Genomic DNA, 13,733 nt, shown 5'->3' with positions numbered 1-13,733 from the left:
TCCTTGCTCCTTCTCACTAGGTACAATTATGCACTCTTAAATAAATGGAGAGGCAACCATGGGAGAAGTCTGAAAGCTAGGGAGAGGAAGGGACACTGGCTAGGGACTCTTGGACTAGAGGGTCAACACAGCAGCCTAGGTGTCCCCTGATTGCCCCACCCAGTGACAGAGAACAACCCAAGGTCAGTATCTTCAGCCCCTAACCTGTGGCAGACAACTGCCCAGGTAGGCTTATCGTTTCACCAGATTGGCAGGGAGTCCTGTCAGCCATACTGGATAGGCCCAGTGGCCTCAGTGAGGGAGACCAAGCAGGAGTACCACTGATGAGTGGCCCCAGGAAGCACTCTCCTTCCCTATGGGCCAGAGACCCTCTTCTTCCACCCAGAGACCCCAGTGGTTCAACAGCACCAGCAGGGGCATCCTGCCGCAAGTGGCCCAGACTGGGAGCACTCTTTGTCCAGTCAGTCAAAATCTCCTTTCCCCTACCTGGAGATGCCAGGTTGCTAGGAAGTCCTGGTCTGGGAAGCATTCTTTGTCCTGTGGACCAGAGAATCCTTTCTCCCACCTAGAGACACTGGCAGCCTGCTGGAACCAGCAGGGGACATCCTGCCACAAGTTACTGGAGCAGTGGTCCTTGTGTACTGTAGGTCAGAGACTTTCTTCCACCACCTGGAGACCCCAAGAGGCCTGACGCTGTCAGGACAGATCCCTGGCTGGTGAGGAAATAAGACAAGGAAGTACCGGCCAGGAATGGCAACCAGTGGGTGTCAAGGAAGTACTCTTCGTCCTCACAGCCTGGGAGAGGCACTTTCTGCCCCCACAGGCAACACCAGCAGGGATCAATGAGAGCCCCTGTGGCCTCTGATGAAGCAAGAAGACCAGAATAGCACAATAAAGGCTCTGATTCAAGAAGCTGAGCAAATTCCAAAGAAGACAAATCTAAAGAAATACACACCTAGAGCGATAATGATGAAACTTGTAAAAAGTGAGGACAGAAGAATCTTGAAAGCAATCAGAGAAAACCAATGTATTCCTTACAAGGTAACACCAGTTTGAATGACAGTGGAGTCTCATTTAAAGCTATGAAGCCAGAAGGAAGTGGCATATTTTTCAAGTACTGAAAGAAAAAAAATTCATAACCATGATTTCTATACCTGGAAAAACTATCCTTTATAATGAAGAGAAAATAAAGACATTCTCAGATTACAGAAGACCAAGAGAGTTTGTTGCCAGCCAATCTACCCATAAAGAATGGCTAAATTTGGGCTCTTGGCTGGCTCAATTGGCAGAGTGTGCAACCCTTGGTCTCAGGGTTGTGAGTTCAAACCCCATGTTGGGTGTAGAGATTGCTTAAAAATCTTAAAAAAAGAATGGCTAAAGTAAGTTCTTCAAACAGAAATAAAATGATAAAAGAAATAATCTTGGAACATAAACAAGAAAGAACAATGGAAAAAACAAAACTATGGATAAATACAGTAGATTATCCTTCTCGTGAGTTTTTAAAATCACATTTGATGGTCGAAACAAAAAATTAACACCATCTGATGTGAGGCAAATGTATGTAGAAGAAATATGCTCAAACCTAAGGTGTTAAAAAGAACCTACATGGAAGTAAGGCTTCCATGCCATATTGTAAATTGTAGAGCATTGATACCTGTAGATTATGGTAAGTTACATGTGTACATTATAATGCTCAGTGTAACCACTAAGGGAATTTTAGGAAGCAATATACTCAAAAGCACTATTAGTAAATCAACATGGAATCCTATGAAATGTTTAACCCATAGGGAGGCAAGAAAAGAAATGGAGAATGAGAAACAGCGGACAATCAGAAAACATAATGCAGTGACTTAAGCTTTAACATGGCAATTACTTAAGCTTTAAGTAGTCATAAGTAGCACTACTTAAGGTTTCAGTAGACCTAAGCTTTCATGTGGCAATAATAACCTTAAAGGTAAACAGTTTAAATATACCAATTGAAAGGCAGAGGATTCCAGAATAGATTTCACACACACACACACACACACACACACACACACACACACACACGGCTGTGTATTAGAAATGCAGTGACATAGGCTGAAAGTAAATGTGTAGAGAAAAAGATATGTCATAGAAACATTGATCCACAAAACGTTGGAGTGGCTATATTAATATCAAATAAAGTACTTAAGAACCAAGAAAATTTCTGGACGCAAGGAAGGACATGATATGAGGGTAAAAGGATTGCTTTGCCAAGAAGACATAGCAATCCTAAATGTATATGCACCAAAGAACAGAATCTTAAAATACATGAAGCAAAAACTGTAGGTCTGAAAGGAGAAATACACAAGCTTAAAATAATGGTAGGGAGGACATCAGAGTTCAAATGATAGAAGTACTAAACAAAATCATCAAAGATGTAAAATTCCTAAACGACGCAACTAACCAGTAGAATCTAATTGACATACAAAGAACACTCCAATGATCACAGAATGCGTATTTTTTTCAAGCACGTATGGAACCAAGACTATATCGGAGGCCATAAAACAAATGTTAACGAGCTTAAAAGAATTAAAATCAGCATATCAAAATATGCAGGATATAGTTTAAGTAGGTAAAAGGGAAATTCACAGCAGTGAATACTTACATTAGAAAAGAAGAAAAGTTTCAAATTAAAGGTTTTATCTCAAGAAACTAGAAGAAGAATAAAATAAAGCCAAAGCAAGCAGAAGGAAGGAAATAATAAAGAACAGAAATCAATGTAACTGAAACAGGAAAACAGTAGAGAGAATTAATGAAAGAAAAAGCTGGTTCTTGGAAAAAAAATTAATAAAATTAATAAACGGCCAGCAAGACTGACAAAAATAAAGAGAGAAGACGTGAATCACCAGTATCAGAGAGACAGGTTACATCCCTGCAGACTCCAACACAGCCATTAGAAGAGAATAAGGTAATACTACAGACCCCTTTATGCTCATAAATTTGACAACACAGAAGAAATGTACCAGTTCCTGGAAAACCACAAACTACTAAAACAACCAGGATGAAATTGATAACCTGAATAGTTCTATAACCACTCAAGGAATTAACTTCATGAATTTGAAACCTTAGAAAAAGAAAATTCCATGCCCAAGTTGTTTCTCTGGAGATTTCTACCAAAAAGTTAAAGAAAAATTAAAACCAAATTTACATATTCTTTTCCAGAAGAGAGACCAGTATTACTTTGACAAATAGTATTACCAAACCAAAAATAAAAGGAAACTATATCTCTCATGAACATAGACACAAAAATCCTCAAAATATTTGCAAACCAAATATATAACACATATATTGTTTATTTAAACAATATAACATTGTTATATTTGTGTGTGTGTGTATACATATATATGTATATATGTGTATATATGTACATATATGTATATATATATATACACACATACATGTGTATGTATATATATATATATATATATATATATATATATATATATATGTATATAGAAAGGTACATGACAAAAATCAGTACCCTTTATGATAAAAACTCTCAGAAAATTAGGAACAGAAAGGAACTACCTTAACTTGTTAAGAAGAGCATGTACCAAAAAACCCTATATCTAACATCTTATATAATGATGAGATAGTGAATGCTTTGACCCTAAGATCAGGAACAAGTCAAGGATATTTGCTTTCACTACTTTTACTTAAACACAGCCTGGAGTTAAGCCACTGGTAAGACACTAACCACTGCAGTAAGACAAGAAAAATAAATTAAAGCCATGTGGATTAGAAAGGAAAAAATAAGCTGTGCTTATGTGCATGCAGACATGGTCATCTACATAGAAAATCCTAAGGAGCTCTAAACACACACACACACACACACACACACACACACACACAAATAACAAAACCTCCTAGAACTAATAAGTGAGTTTATCAAGGTCACAAGACAACAGACAAAAATTAATTGCATTACAGATTCCTGTATGCTAACAACATCTGGAAACTGAAATTAAAACCACCATGCACCATGATGCATAAAGGGAAAAAAGGATACAGTGGACCTCATCAAAATTTTAAACTTTTATTCTGTGAAAGAGTCTGTAAAAAGATGAAAAGAGAAACTACAGACTGGGAGAAGATATTTGCAAACCATATAGCAAAGACAGGACTGGTATCTAGAAAAATAAGGAACTTTCAAACTGTACCAGCTAAATAAATAAATAAAAAACAATCCAATTAGGAAAATTAACCAAGGGGATATACAGATGGCAAATAAGCACATGAAAAGACATTCAGCATCATTAGCCACTAGAGATATGCCAATTAAACTCACAATTTGATATCACTACTTACCTATCAAGATAGCTAAAATTAAAAATTGTGTCAACACCAAATACTGATGAGTATGTGGAAAAACTAGGTCACTCATGCATTGTTGGTGGGAATGTAAAATAGTACAACTGCTCTGGAAATAGTTTGGCAGTTTCTTATAAAACTAAGCTTGCAGTTACCGTAAAACCCTGTGATTACACTCTTTGGCATTTATCCCGGAGAAGCAAAAACAACATTTATACAAAGTGAATGCTAATCGAAGCTTTATTCATGATAACCAAAAGCTGGAGTCAACCCAGATACTCTTCAACAGGTGAATCATAAACAAAGGTGGTATGTCCATACGTAGAATACTACTTGGCAATAAAAGATACAAAGATGAATCTTGGATGAATCTCTAGGGAATTAGGTTGAGTAAACAAAGCCCAGTTCACATGGTTAAATATCGTGTGATTCCATTTCTATAACATGTTTGAAATGAAAAAATTATAGAGTTGGAGAACAGGTTAGTGGTTGCCAGGGGTCAGGGAAATCGGAGGTGGGTGTAGAAGAGAAGAAGGGGAGTGTGGTTATAAAACATGGAAAACAGTGGCCCCGGGTGATGGCGGCACCGTGGAACTTATGCGTGTGATAGAATTGCATAGAACTAGATATGCGCAAATGAGTGCATATAAAACTAGTGAAATCTGAGTAAGACTACTGGATTACATCAGTGTCACTTTCCTGGTTGCGATGTTGTCCAATAGTGATTCAGGGTGTTCACACTGGGAGAAACTGGGTGAAGAGCTAAATGGATTTTTCTGTATTATTACCAACTTCTGCCTATAAATCTATAATTATCTCAGAATAAACCATTTAATTATGAATAAAGCGGGGTAACTTTTAAATAGAGTACTCTGTACATCCTCAATGAAGTGTATTCTAAGGAAGAAGAGAAATCTTGAACTTCAGGTAGTAGGTTTGTTTTCAGCAGAATTGGTGTGGCAGTTCCAAACTGTTTTATTTGCATCACAGGACTGAACAAATGAGCATTGATGTTATGAGGAACTAGAGTTCTCCCTGGAGGAGAAGGAGGTGCAAACATGGGACGGGGGAGGACAGTTAGAGCCCTGTGGTATTGCTTTGAAATTAGAGGAATTAGCACAAACCCATGGTTTTAAAGAAATGCATTCTTCTTAGCTCTGTTCCCTGAGAGAACCCCGAAAATAAAGACACCTCAGTAAGCACTCCCTTTTCCTAGACCTTGATTTCTAAATAACTGTTTCTAACTGAAAGGAACCAGTGTCCCCTGAAAATGGGCTGTTCCAAGAATGGAGCAGGGTGTTGACAAGCTGAGCCTAGAACATCTTACTTTGTAAAAAAGTAAAGATGTGTTTAAAAAATAACGAGGGCTTGTGAATCTACCTAGGACAGAGGAGCCATCTTGAAAGAGATCCCACTAGCCAAATTTGGAATATCTTGTTTGAGCAACAAAATGAGTAATGACAGAAATGGAGTTATAACACATTGAATTTTAAAAAAAGAATCTAGGTCCATACCGATATAAAAATATATAGAAACCAAAGGAGAATAAGGAACAGAAAACCGTTTTTAAGAATGACAACTAATACATATAGAAAGAATAATAAACAATCAGTGTTGCCACTCTTGTAATAATAATTCAGGTAAAACTCATGAATTCATCTGAAACTACTAAGTGCAAACTGGTACAGCCACTCTGGAAAACACTATGGAGGTTCCTCAAAAAAGTGAAAATAGAACTATCCTACGACCCAGCAATTGCACTACTAGGCATTTATTCACAGGATACAGGTGTGCTGTTTCGAAGGACCACATGCACCCCCATGTTTATAGCAGCACTATCAACAATAGCCAAAGTATGGAAAGAGCCCAAATGTCCATCAATGGATGAATGGATAAAGAAGATGTGGTATATAGATACAATGGACTATTACTTGGCAATCAAAAAGAATGAAATCTTGCCCTTTGCAACTACGTGGATGGAACTAGGGGGTATTACGCTAAGTGAAATTAGTCAGAGAAAGACAAATATCATAGGACTTCACTCAGATGAGGACTTTAAGAGACAAAACAGATGAATATAAGGGAAGGGAAGCAAAAATAATATAAAAACAGAGAGGGGGCAAAACATAAGAGACTCATAAATATGGAGAACAAACAGGGTTACTGGAGGGGTTGTGGGAGGGGGGATGGGCTAAATGGGTAAGGGGCATTAAGGAATCTTAATCATTGTTGCACTATATGCTAACTAATTTGGATGTAAATTAAAAAGATAATATAAAAAATAATAAATAAAAATTAAAAAAATAAAACTATTGGATGAAAGCCTGTTGAGAAATTGGATAATCATATGGTCTTATAACATCACTTCTCAGATTACTTATTACTTATGGAAGGAAAAGGATATGGTTGCAGTTGTATATTCCTAAATTAAAAAATCACCTCAAAACTTAGTAGCATAAAACAACCACTCTATTATGATCATGGATTCTGGGTGTCAAGTTCAGAGGGGGCATAAGAATAGCTTGTCCCTGCTACATACGGTCTTGGGCCTCATCTGGGAAGATGTGAGAGCTGGGGGTGACTTGATGGCCAAGGTTGTTTTCATGGCTGGGGGCTGGAATCATCCAGAACTGTCTTTCACTCCTACATCTGGAAGTTGATGCTGACTCTCAGGACCTCAGCTGGGCAGACCCGTTTCCATGTGGTCTCTTAGTGTAGCTGTTTTAGGCTTCCTCACAGCATGGCAGCTGGGGCCCGAGAAAGGAAGTAGAAATGCAAGGCATTTTACCATCTAGTCTCCAAGGTCACATCATGTCCGTTTCACCATATGCCATTGATTAAAGCATAGAGTGCCACCCATGGTCTGGGGAAGGGATATCCATCTCACTGTAGTGTGGGAAGAGTTTTCTGTCACCTTATAAACAGAGCATGTGGACAGGAGACACTTGTGGGGCTATCTTTAGAAAATACCTCCTGTTTTAACACTGGAGAAATCTAGGTGGTTACCACCATAACTTCTTATCCCCAATAACGGGACACACTGAGAAGGGCATCGCGTTACTTATGTCATTTCTGTACTGAGAATGTTAACCTAAATCCAATCATGAGGATACAGTCATACAAATCCAAAGTGAAGGACATTCTTTAAAACAGCTGCCCTGAGAAAACATGAATAGACACTTCTCTAAAGAAGACATCCGGATGGCCAACAGGCACATGAAAAGATGTTCAACGTCGCTCCTTATCAGGGAAATACAAATCAAAACCACACTCAGATACCACCTCACGCCAGTCAGAGTGGCCAAAATGAAGAAATCAGGAGACTATAGATGCTGGAGAGGATGTGGAGAAACAGGAACCCTCTTGCACTGTTGGTGGGAATGCAAATTGGTGCAGCCGCTCTGGAAAGCAGTGTGGAGGTTCCTCAGAAAATTAAAAATAGACCTACCCTATGACCCAGCAATAGCACTGCTAGGAATTTATCCAAGGGATACAGGAGTACTGATGCATAGGGGCACCTGTACCCCAATGTTTATAGCGGCACTCTCAACAATAGCCAAATCATGGAAAGAGCCTAAATGTCCATCAACTGATGAATGGATAAAGAAATTGTGGTTTATATACACAATGGAATACTACGTGGCAATGAGAAAAAATGAAATATGGCCTTTTGTAGCAACATGGATGGAACTGGAGAGTGTGATGCTAAGTGAAATAAGCCATACAGAGAAAGACAGATACCATATGGTTTCACTCTTATGTGGATCCTGAGAAACGTAACAGAAACCCATGGGGGAGGGGAAGGAAAAAAAAAAAAAAAAAAAAAAAAGAGGTTAGAGTGGGAGAGAGCCAAAGCATAAGAGACTGTTAAAAACTGAGAACAAACTGAGGGTTGATGGGGGGTGGGAGGGAGGGCAGGGTGGGTGATGGGTATTGAGGAGGGCACCTTTTGGGATGAGCACTGGGTGTTGTATGGAAACCAATTTGACAGTAAATTTCATATATTAAAAAAAATAAAATAAAATAAACCTACAAAAAAAAATAAAAAAAATAAAACAGCTGCCCTGGACTCTTCAAAAATGTCAGTATCCTGAAAGGCCAATCAGAGGGTGAGACCAGTTTAGATTAAAGGTGAGTGAAGGACCACGTCAACCAAATCCAACGTGTGATCCTCGGTTGAGTCCTGGGTTGGGGGAGTAGGGACATTTTTGCGACAGTTGGAAAAAATCAAATGTAGATCTTATACTAGAAAAGTATTCTGTCGATGTGCAGTGTCCCAGGTGCGGGAGTAGGGAGTGGTTTATGTTTCCAGACACAAGATATCAATATCCTTGTTCTCAGGAGGTACAGCCGAAGTATTTCGGGGTGAAGTGTTGATGACTGCAGCTCATGCGCAATTAGCTTCAGCCAAAAAGCATGCGTGTGAGTGTGTGGATGTAGCTGGAGACAACACGTAGTTGTGTAGATGTGGCACAACCTAGTGAGCAATGACTTGAGGTGAAGCGTACATGGGCGATACGCTACTTGCCAAGTTGCTTAGGTTTGAAAAGTTTCAAAATACAGACAACACCTCATTTTACTGCCCTCTGCAGGTAACTGTGTTCTTTACCAGTTGAAAGTTGGTGGGAACCCCGCATCGAGGAAGTCTGTTGGCACCGTTTTTTCCAAGGGCATTTGCGCATTTTGTGTCACGTTTTGGTAATTCTTGCAACATTTCAAACTTTTTCATTACCGTACTTGTTATGGTGATCTGTGATCAGTGCTGACGACTTGCTGAAAGCTCGGAAGGTTAGTATTTTTTAGCAATAAAGATAAAATGTTTTTATTTATTTTTATTTTTTTAGTGTTTTATTTATTTTTGAGAGAGAGAGAGAGACAGCGTGAGTAACGGGAGGGGCAGAGAGAGGGGGAGACACAGAATCCGAAGCAGGCTCCAGGCTCCGAGCTGTCAGCACAGAGCCCGACACGGGGCTTGAACCTACGAATTATGAGATCATGACCTGAGCCGAAGTCAGACACTTAGCTGATGAGCCACCCAGGCATCCCAAGGATAAAGTATTTTTAAATTAAGGTATGTACTTTTTTTTTAGACCTCATGTTATTGCATACTTAATAGACTCTGGTATTGTATAAATAGAACTTTCATATGTACTGGGAAACCAGAAAACCTATTTGACTTTATTGCCATAATTGACCTGGAATGGAACCTGCAATATCTCTGAGGTATGCTGTAAAATCACGGGGGAGAAGTAAGCCTGCACCCAAACTCTCTCCCTACATGCCAGAAATAAGCTTTCTAGGAAGATCAAAGTAAACAAAAGGGTGTTAAAAAGAAGAGGAAGAAGAAAAAAAAGGGAAAGAAAAGCCACCATCAGCACTGCCCTTTGGTCAAGGAGAAGTGTCTCCCACATGTGACCGTGTACCAGCTGTGATGCACCTGGAGTCCGAAGAGTCAGTGTGGCCCACTGACAGACACTCCCCCACCCCCCCACCCCCCTTCTAGGAAGGAAATTCTTAGAAAGGCAGCGCCAAGTTGCATAATCCTGTTTGTTTTGTAGAGACAAAGACCGGAGAGGATGATGGCCAGAGAGACGGGGTGGTACAGTCCGCGTGGAGGTGACTCTGTCACCTCAGCTGCTGCAGGAGCCAGGCTCCTCCCTGACCCGCACTTGCCCCAGGAGGGCAGAGCCCAGTGAGACCTTGGATCTGGAGTGGTGTCTAGACACCACACACTGTGAGCCCACTCAGGATAGAGCATGGTGGTCAGGCCTCTTTGCCCAAGAGCAGGCAGGCTGGCCACGCCAATGGAAGGATGCCCAGGACGGGCTCTTACCCCCTTCTGCCATTTTCTCCTCAGAACTAGGAACAGGGGCAGGAGATATCTTTCCCTTTGCGGCCTAGGGGTGGGCTGGGGTTGGAGGCATGGGAACTCCATGCAGCAGCCCACTGCTGACCTGTGCCACAGGAGTGCTATGCCCTATCCCACCCAATTGGAGGGGGCCTCACTGTGCCGAACCCTCCCTACCCCTTAAAAGGCCATCCCATCCCTTTGAATTCCCTCTCGGGGCCACCTTGCAGAAAGGTTGACGTTTTGTACCTGAAATAACTTTAGATGCTTCCAGGGGAATCGGGAATGTTACAAGGCCAGCAGTGGGCATGTTTGGGCAAAGGTGGTGCTTGGATAACCCCCTGCACAGTCTGCTCCCAGCCACGCCCTGCCTGCCTGACTTGGCCTGGCTCGGGTCTGCTTGCTGAGTGGCGAGCCTCCGAGTGAGGCTGCATGAGCTGAGGCCCTAGGGTCTGGGACACCCAGACATTAATATGCTGCCTGAATTGGCCATGCTGATGGGCCCCTGGGGACTCAGAGGTGAGGGAGGCCTGGCTATTTCTGGCTTGGGTTAGGAAGTAGTTCTATGTCCAGGCAGAGAGCCAGTGCCCCAGCTCCCGGCAAAAGTGCCTTGCCAAAGGGAACAGGGCCTGGCCGGGGCTCATCCAGGGAACTATGCCTTAGGGAATTCTTTTCCTGTTAGCCATCCAATCCACTGTCCTTCTTATCATATGCCAGGCTGTGTGGTGGGCACTACAGACACATAAGGCTCGGACCCTGCCTGTTCAGACTGGCCACTCCATCTGATGGGGACCTGGATGTATCGCTCACTGACACAGGGGGTTTGAAAAGTGCTCTGAGAGGCATTCAGGGACAAACAGCCTGGGGCAATCCAGGAAAGTTTCCTGTAGGAGACTCTTGACTTGAGAGGCAGTTTATAATCTGCTTTGTGTAGTTCATTCCTTCTACCCTCCCTCCTTCTGCTCTTGTCCCCTACCCCTGTATGTGTGTGTGTGTGTGTATGTGGTAGGCATATATAGGTATAGGTAGAGTAGTAGGCATATATAAGTGTATATTCAACTGTTATATAGAGAAAAGCAGATGTTTCATCATGGCCATCTTTTCTTGGTAGTATGTAATGTTCTATCATACTTAAAAAAAAAATCTGCATTGTATTTTATTCTTTGGAGATACCATAATTTAACTACTCCCCTCCTAATGGTTACTAGTTTTTTACTCATATAAACAATGCTGTAGTAAAAAAATCTTTTAATATATGTCTCTCTACACGGATCTGTTTCCTTATGAGAAGAGATGCTCATTAAAAATGCTGATCCACATTGCCAGATTGCCCTCCTGAAAGGCTCCATCGATCCCACCTCCTCCAGCAGTGTGGGAAAGGGCCTGCGTAGCACTGCTTCTATCTTTGTCAGTTTCATAGGCAAAATGTGTCTTATTTGCACTTTTTGGAAGTCATGTTGGGGCTGAGAGTCTGTTCCTGAGTGTATTGGTCATCTGCATGTGAGGTAGGTTGTGAGAGCTGCAAAGGCCTAGTGGCAGGTACTCCGGGGAGGAGCAGAGGTCGAGAGGTGTGGACAGTGTGGCATCTTCTGGAAGGGCAGCTTCAATTATAACTGGCTGTGGGATGTCTAAGGAAAGCAGTGGGCGGCTTAAGACTGGACTGGAGGGCCCGGGGTGTGACTTAGGAGTTGGGGCTTTAATCCTGAATGGTATAGGGAGCCACTGGGGGATTCAGAAGCCCCTGTGTTTGTCCGGCCTCTCCCATCCCCAGGTACCCCTCTAAACTTCAACTGGCTGCCAGCCCACCCCTGTGAGGAAGGAGGTACCTGCCGGGCAGGAGGGCCAGCACCATCTCCCTTGGACTCTCTGTCCCTTGCTCCTCAGAGCCCTGAGCTCCACCACCTGAGCTCGGTGCCTGCAGGTAGCAGGAAGGGATGTGACATGGCCACCCTCCCAACCCAGGGGACAGTGTGGATTAGTGAGTGGGAAGAGCAGTGCTCCTAGATTTCAACCTGGGTCTCCCCTCAGCCCTGTCTCCTGCTAGCTGCTGCTGGTGGCGGTGGCGGTGGGGTGGTGTGCGCATGCATCCTGAGCTCGTGCTTGGAGATGCCTGCCACACACAGCTGTCGTCAGGGTGGAATTGGTGCTGCAAGTGCTTCGTTGAGAGCAAAGTGCTGTGGGCAGTCCCCTGACAGAGCTGGCGGCCTTGGCCCTCCAACACAGAGGTCCCTCTCACGTGAACTCTGACCCTGCCTCAACTCTTCAGTTCGTTGTTTCAGATGCTTATGTATCACCTTCTCCAACAAGTCAGTTGTTGGTAATAGTAATTATCATGATGGCTACAATTCATTCAGCACCTACTATTGCCAGGCCCTACAGTAGACACACATCAGAAATTATCTTCTTTTTTCCTCACAGCAATCTTTAGGGAAGTGATGTGACCTCCATTTTATATAAGAGCAACATGGACCTTTCTGAGGCGACATCACATGCCCAGGGTTTCTGGAAGAGCCAGGACTGACCTGATCCTACTGGCCACTGTCTCTTGGGGGCATTCCTCCTCCTGCAGATGGCCCCTGCCTCTCCGAAGGCTGTTACGGGGTGCTGCATCAGGGTGTGCTGCTCGTGGGGGACAGGCAACCTTTCACAACTTATTTTTATTTATTTATTTGGTTTTTTCCATGTTCTAAGTTGCCCTCAGAACTTTTCAGACTGGTGTGCTGGCTGTGGCCATCACCCTCCGTCCTTCTTTGACCACGTTACAGAATGGCACCGAGCCCAGCATGACCCATGGGCTGTAGTTTTCTGACTCCAAGCCTGTTTTATTTATGCGATATTGCTCATTAGCTGTCTCTACATATGTCGGGCTGTATTTGTGGATATGAAAATAGAACCTTTTAAGAAATACCTTTTTGAAGCCCCCAAACATTAGGCTTATGCTAAAAACCTGCGTAGATTTCTTCAGTACTTGTGACATTTCCTGTTTGCATTTGCACAGCTTGGAGAGCAAATACGCTTTGATGGGTTACAGATTTATTTTCTCTTCTGTTCTTGTGGAGTTTGTGTCTTAGCTCATCTGGGCATAGCTTTTTTAAAAGGAGAAAAATACTTACTTGAATCTGTTACTTGTCTTTGTATCAAGTTTTTTAAGCAAATGCTCTGGTGGAGGAGAGCACATGCCCTGGGCAGGACACCCCTGGATTTGAGTCCTAGCTTGCTCACTTCCCAGTTGCAAGCCTCAGATTCTTTGTCTGTGAAATGGCATGAGCCATGTAAAGGCACTTTGGGGCTGGCATACAGTAGGTGCTCATAGTAGGTGATCCCCTCCCCTGTAGATGAGGTGACATCCTGCAAAAATGAAATCCTTTCCTGGAGAGTCTTTTGCAACCTTTAGTAAACACTTAGCAAGAACCTTTTATGTACTTAATATCGAGTTGAGTCAATTAGTAATTTTTGCCATAAAGGAGGGAATCATTTTTCACATAGGTAATAATTTACACTGCGTATACATTGAGCTATATTATCCCCACGAAGCCACCAACATTTGGAA

At 42.4% G+C, this 13,733-nt stretch overlaps 1 protein-coding gene across 1 annotated transcript in view; it reads left to right on the top strand.

Annotated features, from left to right (window-relative positions):
* The window catches only part of CHCHD6 (coiled-coil-helix-coiled-coil-helix domain containing 6), a 250,617-nt gene that overhangs the window by 154,884 nt on the left and 82,000 nt on the right, over window positions 1–13,733 (top strand). The gene's annotated exons all lie outside the window — the stretch shown is intronic.

The sequence above is a fragment of the Panthera onca genome, chromosome A2, assembly GCF_046562875.1.
Source record: "Panthera onca isolate mPanOnc1 chromosome A2, mPanOnc1 haplotype 2, whole genome shotgun sequence".
Lineage (NCBI taxonomy): Eukaryota > Metazoa > Chordata > Mammalia > Carnivora > Felidae > Panthera > Panthera onca.
The sequence above is the reverse complement of the archived record's forward strand: the minus strand, read 5'-3'. Positions and strand labels throughout refer to the sequence as shown.